The sequence below is a fragment of the Pimephales promelas genome, chromosome 22 (genome assembly GCF_988280905.1).
Source record: "Pimephales promelas chromosome 22, fPimPro1.hap1.1, whole genome shotgun sequence".
In the NCBI taxonomy this organism is placed as follows: Eukaryota; Metazoa; Chordata; class Actinopteri; order Cypriniformes; family Leuciscidae; genus Pimephales; species Pimephales promelas.
Genome location: NC_142790.1, coordinates 20,754,070 through 20,767,983, shown reverse-complemented (window position 1 = coordinate 20,767,983; position 13,914 = coordinate 20,754,070). Strand labels below are relative to the sequence as shown.

At 38.8% G+C, this 13,914-nt stretch overlaps 1 long non-coding RNA gene across 1 annotated transcript in view; it reads left to right on the top strand.

The window, feature by feature from the left end:
- The window catches only part of LOC148969607 (uncharacterized), a 100,514-nt gene extending 94,854 nt beyond the window's left edge, over positions 1–5,660 (top strand). The window contains exon 3 of the long non-coding RNA XR_016149330.1: positions 5,502–5,660. This is a non-coding gene — a long non-coding RNA (uncharacterized LOC148969607). The remainder of the gene's footprint in view (positions 1–5,501) is intronic.
- The last annotated feature ends 8,254 nt before the right edge of the window (positions 5,661–13,914 follow it).

The following is a 13,914-nucleotide window of genomic DNA, read 5'->3' as shown; positions in this document are numbered from 1 at the left end:
GGCTAGGTGCCTCCATGCGTACGGTTCCCCCTTGGTAACCGTCTCATGTGTATTATCCGCTGTAAGCCTCTCTGAGCATGTGTCTTCCCTTGGCAAGCCATCTGCCACCCCTGGAGCTGAAATTAGTAGCCACCTGCGGTTGGTGCTCCAGTGATTCCATATGTGTTCCTATGTGGCCATATGCGTATTCGTAAGTCCTCCCTTCGGTAGGCAGCTGGTAGCATGTCCCCTTCGGGATATGTTTCCCAGTGTACCTTGGTAATCCTGTGTCTAGTCGGATCCCCTAAGGAAGACAGGTAAGGCTCGGGGGTTAGACTTTCGCGGGGCACTGGAAGACAGCCTGAAGTTGGCGTGATGGCACAGACCCCCAATCTCCGTCACTTCTGACGTAACTCGAAGTGACTACGAAAGGGAACGTCTCGGTTACGTATGTAACCCTCGTTCCCTGAGTAGGGAACGGAGACGTTACGTCTCCCTGCCACTTCTGCTGTATCGCTGGGTAGAGGCCGAGTTCAGTCTTGGCTCCTCAGCGAAGACATACTGCGGTTGCGTTCACTTCCTCCTTTTATACTCACGGAGTAGGGCGGAGTACGCTATGCAAATTTCCGCAGCCCCAAGGCATTGCATGCCATTGGCTCGTGTTTTAATACTCGAAGAGGATTGGCTTTCTATGCGAAACCCCCAATCTCCGTCACTTCTGACGTAACGTCTCCGTTCCCTACTCAGGGAACGAGGGTTACATACGTAACCGAGACGTTTTCTGGTACAGTACATCTGCTCAAACCCAATCAAGCTTTCAAAGACATGGCAGCGAACAATAGCCCCCATCATCCAGGAACAAAGTCACAGACATAAGTGGTCCGAATAAGTGTGCAATTTCTGCCCATATGACTGTCCTGACACAATTGCCCTAATTTTCTTCCTTTGAAATGACTGATAAAAGACTTAGGTAATTGCTATAGAGACAGCATTTCTTCTATCAAGGAAGGAGGGAGGGGGGTTGCAAGTAATATTGCCTCAGGGCTTAGGGACAGAGTGTCAGTTTCTCCACAGTCTTATATTAATACTTGTGTCCTCTTCAGCCCCACTTCCCAAAGATCGTATTAAGTGATTGTGATTCGCCCTGACGCTGTATCGGAAATCACTCCATCAAGCAAGTCGCAGACATGGCGGAAAATATACAAAAACATGCCGGTTTAATTTTCCGCCGGTCATGTGACTGGCCACTGCGGTGCCCTAATGTGTCGCTTTCACGCGGCAGATGAAGCAAATGACTTGTGAATTAAAAGGGGGTCGACCCATCCATGCGGCGTGGTCTGCGGCGCTTGTGAGGAGATGGCTCACCCTGATGCTAGTTTTTTGACCTGTGTCCATTCAGCGCCTGACCTTGTCCCCTGAAATCAAACTTCATTTATCGGCCTGATCTCTGATTATCTCGATATCGCACAACGAGCTTTGGCTCGCTGGCAAGCAGACCGCTAATGGGGAGGCTGAAACCAGTGCAGAGCATCATGGGAGCATTGACATACAAACTAATTGCTGCCATGACCTCAGATTACATCTTTTTATTGAAAGCAAAACCTTCCTCTCAATTATGTGCTTTCTGTAAAAACACAAACACCCTTATTATGAGTCGTTTTTGTACAGTCTCTTTTATTCTTCGCTGGATTTAGAATTCAGTGAATAGTTTTTTTGAATACAAAGGTTTAACTATGCATTTATTGTACAGTATATTATATAGTGTATTATATATTGTATGTGTGTGTACATATACAAGTGTTGCATGGGCAACGATTAATCACACCCAAAATAAAGGTTTGTTTACATAATATATGTTTGGGTACTGTGTATAATTATTTTGTATATATAAATAAACACACATGCATGTATACATATACAGTATATAGATGCAAATATTTCTTAAATATATATACATGCATGTTATTTTGCGTAAATTTGCATGAATAAGTTTGCATTAATTATTTTGTGTATATAAATACGCACACATCCATTTATATATTTAAGAAAACATTTTATTTGTTTATATATATAATACATTAGATATACATGCAAATATTTCTTAAATGTATACATACATGTGTGTATATTTTATTTTATTGCAAATATTTTAGGCACAAATTTTTAGCAGCCTTTAACGCAGAAAAAAAACCTGTCTTGATTTGTAGTCCTTCAGTAAATTCCTAGTTACTGTGAATAAGCAACACCATTTCACACTAGTGCAGGAAATGGGACCTCTTCTGTCCTACACATTTTACCCCCCTCCTTGCCTTGCAGGTGTCCAGAAACCCTCCCTCCTTGGCCACCTCAAACTGACAGGTCCTAAGGTGCTGACTTTAAGCACAGTCCAAGCCCAAAGCAAGTGAATAATGCACTATAATGAGTTAATCAATACGTATTATGGTTTGGTTGGTACTAAAGTGAGAACAGAACCTGGAGAGCACAGGAGCAGCGAGCAGTGAAGGGTTAGGAAAAAATCAACACTGCGTCTGATCCAGATAGCATCAACCCTACCCCTGGGATTTCCCTATTCAAGAATCCAATTTACCATGGCTGATTGACGTGGACTGGATCCTAGAGAATCGCATAACTCTTTTAAGGCACTAATAAAAATCAAATGGATTTGTGCGCATCTTGGACTGATTTCTAAACTTTTAATAAACTACACTGGCCGTCCGCAATTAGCGTTTGCTGGCTTTGTGGATGATGTGGTTTGGTTATCGCTCAAAGAGTCGAGTGCATGTTGGAGAGTGCTTTTTTCTGATTAAACCTACATGAAGACACAGTGTTATTCTTAAGTGCACCTTAATGCTCTGGATGCACTTTGAAAAACACCAGTCTTTCCTCTTGAGTCACAACTGGTACTAATTGCAAGGAAAGAGAAATGCCTTACCATATACCAATTAGAAGAAAGAGTTTAGCCCGTTGTCTCTTGATGCATACCATCTGATGCACAGAAATTTGGCAAGTACTTTCTCAGTGTGGCATAGACCTTTATGCCATTAGTCAACAGCCTGGTTACGTGACATCAGGGGGGATTTTGTCACACTAAATTGGCTAAAAAGTCACAATGGGAATTGGGAACCTGCCATTAAACAGCACAAAATGTAAACCGTATAAAAGTGTGCACTCTAAATGTTTAGGCCTAAATTTAAGTTTATTTATATAGAACATTTCTTTACATAAAGAAGATGGCTATATTTACATGGGCATAGAAATATACATACAATATAAATTACATATAGCCTACATTTAGTAGTATGTATTTACATATACTCTACATGTATGTATTTGAATTCCTCATAAGATGTCCATTCATTTGGATTACCGAGTTTTAACATTAACTAATACATTCAATGTGATGCATATTTGTCATAAAGCTACCCAATTGCCTTATTCTTACATGCTCATACCTTTTAACTAATTTATGCTGATTCGAAGGATAGTTTTTAATCTGCGATTCAAATACATCTTAAATTTAAGCATCATTTTTTTGAATGATGTGCCGAAAATCTGTTGTTTTGGCCAACAGAATATGTAACTAATCAATAAACGTGACCTGCCCAATATAAATGTAACGTTTATACAAATTCTCTTGTATTACAATACTCAAAACCTTTGTAGTTTCTGTATTAGTCTTTGAGACAACTTGCCCATGTGACAAATACTGTAGCCCTGGTGCCACTTTAAGTTATTTAGCTGTTATTTTTGACCTGCTTAGTGCCTGTGTCCTGATTTAATGTTACAATGGTATTTGGATTCTGTGCTAGGGCGATGCCTGCTGATTATGCCATTGAAATTGTTTTTTGTTTATTCGCTCCTGTTGTTTACCACATTGGAAAAAGCGTATCTTGGATTCAAAATATAGCACATTTTACATCAGATTCATGAGATACTTGCCCTTTGCGTGGACGTTAGTGCATTGTTTATTGTTTCTCGGTGTTCTGTGACAAGGAGGCGGGAAAGATGGCATTGTGTTTTTTTTTTTTTGTGTGTGTGTCTGATTTGAACCTGCTTTGAAAATAGCAGTAATCATTGTATTTATGGTGAAATGGCCCGCCATGGGGACATAAGAGAGGGAAGCACAGTCTGGGGTAGAGATGTAAAATAGGCTCCAACAAGTAATTTTATGTGCTACGTTTTAGCTTGTCATCATATTACTGGCTGCTGTAGTGGGAACGCTGGAGCTGGAAGAGTAGAATGCAGAGCCTATCATTCCGCACGCTGAGCTGGGGAGGCAATTGGGAGGGAACACAGCGGGAAGCTTTGATGTAGATTGACAGATTAATCATTTCCAGCGTCCTGTGTTCCTTCCGACCTTGACAGTACCAGAGCCTCTCAGAAAAAAAGAACCCAAAAAGGAAGAGAGAGAGAGGCAGAATGGTACAATAAATTCAGGCATTTTCATCCTATAATGTCCAGGAATTAAAAGCAATAGAAGTCACGATAAGCCGTTCTCAAAGACTCTTTCCAATTACTGGTCTTTTTTGGTGTAACGGCTTTCAGTCCGTATCTGTCAGAGGAGAGACACAATTCATGTTTAATGCGATTTGATATGTTTTAAGGTGCAGTTTTTTTATTGTCAACGAACATTTTAATCTTGAAAAGTAGTTTTTTTTCCACCGTATTAACACAGATGTTTGGTTCATCAAAGACTTCCATTCAGTTGTAACTAAATTTGATCCAAAATTAAATCTTTTCCATCCTTACTAACATTTATTGGTAATAGAAGTTTCTTACTGGCCAAGAAATTGCATTATTTTTCTTAAAGTATATGTGTCTCTATCATATTGGCTTTTGTGAAATCTGTTCCAAAAAGTAAGAGATTGTTCAACCATTCAACATTTTTTGTGCCCTTTTTGTGTGTGGAGAAAAATCCATCCATATTGATAATGTGCTAATAATGAAATCCAATCACAAGTGGTTATATCAACTTGTCACAGTTAAAAAAAAATGATATGATCAGTAAGTTATGACAATATGTGTTTTTGCATTACTTTAACTCATCAAAATAACTTTAAAAAATGTTGAATCTTGTATAACATTTAAAGTCCCTGTGAACCGGAAGTTGCAAAGTGTTGTGCTGTGACGTATTTCCAAGTGAAACAGAATATTGAACAGAAGGCAGGGTTTTACTCTAGCGCTCCTCCTCTCCATCTCTCACTCATAGACTAAAGGTTTGAGGGGAGTGGTTAAGCGTTTTTCCAACCTAAGCCGTCAAACCTACGTCATCAGAAAAAGACACCATTCCAGACCAGAAGTAACTTTTCAAATTTTGATTAAAGATTACATTGGTAAAAAAAATTTGATATACATTTACTAGTAATAGACTAGTAATATGAACTAACAAAGTAAATGGGTTCAATTTTAATTTCACGGGGACTTTAAAGTCAGTTAAATGTAATTTAAGTTTAAATGACTTAAACATCCAATTTGATTGTACTTAAATTTAAGGCAACAATTTCTTTTTTTTTTTTTTACAGGCAAGAAATCGAATACTTCCCTACCATATAGTAAGCGAAAAGTCCCCGGATGACTTACTACTTCCGCCATGCTTATGAAGTGCAATGGACACTTTACCCTCCCATGAGGCCACTGGAGATGATTCATGAATGAAACTGAAGGGATGCAACTGACACTGGTAGGCCACATGACAATAAAATAATGCTGGCAGTAGTACGTCCATCTTACGGACAAAGAATATGTCTTCAACCCTGCTCCTGGGGACCCACTGTCCTGCAAAGTCGATTTCCATCCTACCTCAGCACACCTGAACTATGACTTTTGAAGCGATCCTAAAGACCTTGGTTTGCTGGTTCAGGTATGTTTGATTTCAGGAGTGTTTTAGCTAAACTCTGCAGGACAGTGGATCCCCAGGAGCAGGGTGGAAGACCTAGACCTCACCCATAAAATCCACTGGATCCGTCTACGGCGCGGATCGTCAGCGTCGCGGATGCCGGAGCTAATCGCGGCCATTATAGTCAATGCTCTTAATCGTCTCTCCGCTCCGCAGATAATAGGTAGCAGGTCTATTTCCGCCACTTGCCACATCAAGCACATCGTACCGGGCAGGAAGTCAGACATACAACGGCATAGAGGATCCAATTAGATTTTCAAAATAAAACACACTGTGGAGACTGAAGAAGTCACCAACTGAGACGCTTCCAGTGGACTTTGACACTGAGCTAGGGACGCATCAAAAACGTGGCCATGACATTCCGCGCCGTAGACGGATCCAGTGGATTTTAGGGGTTACATGGATTGTAATACCTTATTTACTCACTTGGCAAGGCTAATTTTTGTGAGGCACACACAATATGCTTGATTTTGCGGGGCTAATTTCAGTGACCCCATTGCACCTTTTTTCTCATGGCAGGGCAACCTCGGGCACCATAACCTTTGACAGGTATTCAATAGCAATCTTTGAGATAACAAGCCCAGGGGCACTACGCTATAGGTGGGTGCTGGGCAGCTCTGGGCGAGGAAGTCATGTTTAGTTTGTGTTTAAGTAACCGCATACTCTCCTGTTGTTGATAGATGGCTCTTTGGGATGTAGACACATGCCAATATTAATGGAAAGCAGATCAAGACCCTTCAATATGTTGGATATGTAAAGCTCCCGCTCAGGGCGAACTCATCAAGGTTATGGATTTTGGGTGAAGTGCGATGCTCATGTCCCCGATTGAGATTTGGTACGATTAAACGCAGCCCATGTTAGACGCGTTGAGACGGATCTTTATGCGGGCCATTGATTTGGGGAAGTCAAACAGTATTGAATCATACACAAGTCCTTGTGAGCCTTGTGAATGTTATAATAGCGCAGCGACAGTTGAAGGAGAAATAAAGCCAGAGAAAGAATAAGCACGAGAGAGGGAGGATGAAGCATAATTGACTATTGCATTTGTCCTGGCCCCGGGTCCTCGCTCTATCATTAAGAATCAGTGCATGTTAGTGTCATTATGCAAAAAGCTGGCAGATGGTGGTGATCACTGCCTGGTGTGTTTGCCCAAACAAAGAGTCTATTAAAGCAGACTAAATCACTCACTCACTCACTCTCACTTGCGCACATACACACACACACACACACACACACACACATACACACTCATGTCTGGTCTACTATCTTTATGAGGACTCTCCATAGATGTAATGTTTTTATACTGTACAAACTGTATATTCTATGCTCTTACACTAACCCTACTCCTAAACCCATCACAAGAAACATTCTGCATTTTTACAGTTAAAAAAAATAATTCTGTATGATCTATAAACGTGTTTACCCATGGGGACCTCACTTTAGGTCCCCACAGTGACACTATTCCCCATGAGTCTGTGTGCATTCAGGTTTAAGTCTCCACCGGGATAGAAAAACATGAACACATACACATGCGCACACACACAGAGCTCCTCTGAGCTGCCAGCAACAGGCATCACCCACTACTTCCTAGCTGTGATTCATAATCTATATTGATGCCTCAGAGACAGCAAGCTATTGATCTAGCCCTGTCTATAATCCTGTACCATATCCACAGCTTGTTAGACATCTGTGGGAATATAAACCGGGTTTTCCATGCAACTTAGAGAGCCCGGGCAAGGAAGAGCGGCACGGTCTGGTGTGAGAGATGCCCACCCCATCCAGTTCAACACCTCTGCCATAGCAGAAAAATTTATCCTCTGTTGAGTGTTTCAGGAAAATAGTATATCCTCCAAAACTCTTAATTCCCACTGAGGGAGAAGTTTTAGTTTAAAACTACTTCCAGAGATATATACTGCAGATTGGCTGTGCTGAAACTGTAATGAATGTGGCAGTGTTGAAGAACTGTACAGTCTTACTGGCTCAGAGAGATAGGCTTTCATACGGTCATAATAAATGATTCAACTGAACTGTGAATTTGCAGGAGAAAAGTAATTTGTGAATGGAAAATGATTAGAAACCAACTTTATGAATGAATTATTCGTTATTTGCATATTTTGTATCTGTATATATATATATATTTTTAGAGATATATAACTTATTTCCCAGCTTTTCAGATGAAATCCATAATATACATAATGGCATTTTCTATATTGAAAATTTTAATATTTGTTAAAGCTACAACATACTGTAGATACAACTAGGTACAACTAGCTAAAGCTACAACAAAAACAATTAAAATTTGAGAATAAAAATAGATATTAGAAAACTTAAAGGGACAATGTGTACGCATATATTTATTATTAATATAATAACGTTTGAAATAACTACATGCATTTATAATTATTATAATAAAGTTTGAAATTCATGGATTGTCATATTTGTATATTTGACTGTTCTATTGATCTGTTTATGATTATATGATGCATTATGGTGTCTGTGAAAGGCTAAAGAATATTATTTTATAGTATCAGCAATTTATTTTCGTTTATCAGATATTTATGGGTTGTCAGACAAGGCTGCTGTTGATTCAACTAGCATTACATCTTTCCTATAGTTTCATGTAAGACTTCATTATTTTGAGTCTGTTATGCCATGTCGTCTTCTAAGCCTAAGGAATAAGGAATTGAAGCACAGTGCAATCAAAATACAAGTATTTGTCCTATGGTTGCAAACAGGGTAAAAACAAGGCCATTGTTCTACTGTCAGAATGTAATTTCCTCAGTCCACTACAGTCTAAAGACAAACAATGAAACGGGTCGAACAAGGGTGCTTAACCCAATCACATATAGAGCTCTGAGTGAAGAGTGACTACAATAGTGACCTTCGTTAAGCGTACAAATAATTAGTTGACCTTAGCTAATAAGCATTTCCCAAAATAACACAGGCTGTAAAGACTGACGTGAAAAACAGCCTGACACACTACATCATCAATGTAAATGACTGCTGAAACAGGGCTTGTATGGGTCTCTTTATGAGATGCTAAGCGATTCTGCAGAAAATCAAATAGTCTTATAGGGAAAATTCAGACAAAAATGAGAAATCACATTTTTAACTGTTGTTGTTTTTAACTAAAACTACACCAAAAACTATTCAAATTGTTTTCGTTAATTGAAATAAAATTAAATAAATATTAGATAGCTTAAACTTAAAAAACTTAAATTTGAATGGAAATTTGCTCAAATAAATAAGTTTAAGTACTAAAATTACTACTACAATTTTTTTTATTATTATTGCCGATTGGAAATATTAAATGCATTGCCTTATTTCCCGTAAGAGTAGCATCTGTCTCTTTTGAGTTTGTTCTGTTTTCATGGTTCTTAACTAACCAGACCTTCTTTTCCGAAGATAGGAAAAGGTCTGAAAACAATTATATGAAATCGCTGCTTTTGGTCCACATTTGCTTGTCGCTACTTCTCCAACATGCCGATCCAGTCTAAGACCATCTGAGTAAATAAAATGATATTTATCTCATCTTCTGTTACAAGCTTTCAAAATTACATGGCTTCAGGAAAAATCAATACGAAATAGCAGCTTAGCTGCTGATATATACTTAGGGAGCATGCTAACTTTTCCTCCGATTGTTCTCAGTCTCCCGACTTCGCCCCGCCTCTGAAGAGAACGAAAAAAGGATTTACACCATGAAAAGTCTCTCAATGACATGCCGAGGAGATGCTCATAAACTGCCCACGCTCGCTAGCGTAAACCGGGGCGCTTGTCCAAGCGGCTAACCTTTAGCATGGGAATGCTGCACTACACGTCTCTCAAAGTTCAGCCAGAGGAAGGGCTGCCGACCCGTCGGATGATTTGAAGACTCAAATACCACTTTCATTTATTATTTATCCCCGGCAGGACGAGGGGGAGGGATGGGATGCGGTTGGAGCATCATACCTGAGTTGGTAATGTAAAGAAATGGCCATTTCTGGGAGGATTGACCTCAGGGAATCAAATCCCGTTAAAGGCCTAGGAAAATTGCTTAATATCCAGGGCTTAAATAAGTTGTGGATCAAAACATTTGGACATGATGAAGGGGAAAGGGGCGCTGGGCATCGAAACGAGCCATACTTTTTTCCAGACTTTTTTTTTTTAACGCTCAAAAAGTCATAGGTTGGTAGGTACGTTAAGGCTGAATATCATATTTCATAGAATCTGTTCAATTTTCAAGGATATGAAATGTAAAAACCAGCCATTGTTTTGTTTCACATCGTACCTTCAGCCCACAGGCACCTCTGGGTGTCATAAGATGCAATTATCTTCTCTCTTTCCCCCCTCTCTTTCTCTCTGTTGATGCTCTTGGGAAGGTAATGAACCTGTGTAATTGCGGCAGAGTGTAATGATGCATGTATGTATGAGCCATGGCTTTGTGTTCGCTGTTGAATTTTTATCAATAAGGGAGATTGGATTAATATTTCAAAGTTAATGTTTTTGTTCAAGACTTTGCGTGAAAATAAACATGATTAAGTTTCACAGACGCTTGTGCAAAAATAACAGATCTTTTTAATTATACCCTTAATAGCTTTATAGATTTTTGAAAGATAAATTCTTATTGGCATTTTTGTAATTATAGGTCTTTATTGCTTTTATGAAAATAATGGTCAAGGCTCATTCACTCTTTGTTAAGACCATGGGCAAGAAATATTTCCATATGTCCTGAGCAGAAACAATTTCAGATTTTTTTTTTAACTCGCCATGTGTGTGTGCGTGCAATAATGCAAAACAAAAAAGACCATTTTAAAGCATTCTGTCAAAAAACAATACTATATTTCAGTCAATCCTTCCTTACAGTGAAAAAACAAAGCAAAAAAACAAAAACAATTAAACTGAATTGCTGGAATGAATGTGATTGAGGAAAGTATGCATTGATTTAGCCCTGAACTCCCTTATGAACTTGGTTTGGCATGACCGTACACGTATGTGCGGTTTTCTAGCACGTTTCCAACCCTGCTGCTTCATTCAGCTGGAATCCCAATATAGACAATCACCAGGAAATGTGTTAGACCATTATAAATAAATAAATGCAAATTCCATACTCTCTAAGAGACCATCTGTTTTATCTACATTTTTAACTGCTGAGATCTGCAGTCACGAAATAGGCCGGGTTTCCGTCGTCTTTCCACTCCAAATTGGTAAATCCAGTGGTCGGCCGGCCCTTAAAGCAATGTAGGACTCATCGTCAGTTCTTATTAGTCCACAAAAACCATTTATACTCTTCCCTTCCCTTCAGACTAAAAGAAATGTTTTCCTCATAAAGAGTTCTGATCACCTAGAATACTCTATTTAATGCTCCCATGAGATGTTTTCCCTCATGTAATCCAGAACCATCCTTCCTGAAAACCACCAGCATGCTTAGTTTGTTGTCTTTTGCGTGCCCTGTGTATCCATGCGACCCGACGCTCCACATGTATAGCCTATAATGTATATTACAGGTCTGTTTTTTGCCCAAACATGTCTGGCAGATGTTTGCTGGCTTCCACTGAATCGTCCGGATTTCTCTGGCCTCCAGAGGGAAGTCTGTGCCATACAGTAGCGGCTACAGCCAGTGCGGTTCCGCACGGGTCACGGGAAGGTTGAGGAACTGAAAGCCTGGCTTCAGTGTTGTTTAAATGCACATTCTGTGTTTTGCTTCACAACAACTTTATTTCTTAAAGAGATTTTCTAGAGTGGTGACACGAATGCATCACAGGCGGTCGTAGTTTTTCTCCATCGCTGTCCAAAACTCGCTGGAATATGGAGTGAACTGTTAAGACTATAGTGTAAATACTGCTTTAGAGGACAAATCCATCCAAACCGCAGATTGTAATGAAAGAAATATGCTTGAAAACGTTCTATAAATGAGACGTACGGCTACACGTAAACCGCGGGACTGTGTGGTTTGTTATTTTATTTCTCTCAAGAATTTAGAGTAGGAGGAGGGCAGTTTGAAAACGCATGAAATGTAATTGTTCTTTTAGCCTGTGCTGTTTTCAGATTGGACTACTTGACTGACACACATGTTCTTGTGTAACTTGGGTTCATATTCAATTTAAGCCTGTTATAATCAGGAACATTCAGGGGTGATGTTGAAAAAGGAAAATGTACCATGTGGGTAAAGCCTGGATTTAAACTTGAACTTAAAACTGAAGTATGTCATTTTTTGCCACTAGAGTATGACGACCCGACTTCCTTTTTTTTTTTTTTTTTTTTTTTTTAAAACATGTACATGTGTACATTTGAATGTGTAGCTTTTCAATATAGACTCCTTTTGATAGTTTGCATGAATGCAGGCGGTTGACACATGGGCTCTAGGAAGTTTAATATTTGTCCAATGTCTGTGCTATTTTTAAGTTATGACAGAAAAAATCTCTTTGTATTATTAAAAATGTAAAATACCTGGCAGCGCACATACAGTACATTCGTACTATGGAGTGGTGCAGGTATGACTTCAGAAACCATAAGTCTAATTCACCACTGGATCCTTCGAGATTTTCTTATAGGGCTTTATCAGGAGTTTTTCAATACACGATTAAAATAAAGCCTGTGGTAAACCTAACTTTACTGTATATATGAATATATGAAGAGTTCAGATGCAAAAGCCTCTAAGTGCCATTTTAAATTTTCTTCTAGAATGATCATTTTTATCAAGCTTGTATATTTAAGTTCAGTGATTTCACTTAAATGGCAATGATAATTACCTATTAATTGTTATTTAAGTGAAATTACTGAACTTAAATATACAAGTTTGATAAAAATCATCATTAAAGAAGAAAATTTCAAATGGCATTTAGAGGCTTTTGCATCTGAACTCTTCATATATAAAATGCATGTATATGTGTATGTGTGTGTGTGTATTTATAGTTTAAGGGAGGCAGGAGTATGTGGATTTGTTTGTATATTTTTTTAATCATAAATTTAAATACATTTCAGTGTGGACTTATTAATTAATCATGATTTATGTGAAAACATTTGTACACAGTTTATTTGCACAGTTGGAGAGTAAGAACCACTGTTTTGAAAGCGCCAATGGTTTTAGACGTTTCGCGGAAATCAACCTGCAAATGGCTTACTTCTAGTTGTCTCTGCAAATTAAGTCAAGTTAGGAGAAAGTATTAGCACATACATGAGCTTTAAATTCCTCCAGAAGCCATTTGAGTGAACTCATTGGTGTTGAATACATCTCTTGAAGAGTGAAAATCAGTGTGTTTTTCTTTTTCCATCACTCAGAGTTAAAATGTCAGAGGCTCATTCAAAAAAACACGCCTGAAATCACTGTTTGCTTTGTGCAGGTTAAGTCTTGGACGAGCACAATCACAAAATTTTTGTTAAATATTGACATTAGCACACATGTGCCATATGGATTTGCTTAGAGTGAGTCAGACTAACTAAATAAAATGTTCCATGATTTTTTCTCCCGTCCTTTTTAGGAGAGTATAACAACTTGGATTGGGCTGCATTGTAATTGCTCCATTTCAAATATATATCTGAATGCTATAAGGAGGCTTTGATCAGACACTGGGGATCATTTGTGCCTTTTGCTTTTATGCAGTAGTCACACAGTGTAAAGTGCAGTCCCTTTATGTCTCGGGCTTTGCTTTTCAGATGGATCTCTATATAAAAGTCATTCTCAACATGAAAGCCTCTGTTACCTGCCAATTGCACCCATAAGGAATTAAAACAGTATTGCTCCCTCAATGTATTCTGGCAGAGGCTCGGCCTGGTTATTTAGATTCCATTCTTGTCTCGGGTATAATGAATACTCCCTTGTTAGCCTCTCTTTGAGTCCAGAGCTATAGGGAGTAGATTGTGCAAGAGAAGTACTTGCTATTTTTGTAAAGCTGCAGTAACTTGCTGCACTTTTGTATTATTGTGTGTAATCCCATCTTGGGAAAAGTTAATAAAAAAAAAAAGAAAATTATTCCCTCCTCCAATCTGTGGTATTGCTTAAAGCAATTTGCTTAACCTCGCGCATTGATGTTCATTCATTCAATCTGCCTGGACAATTTGTC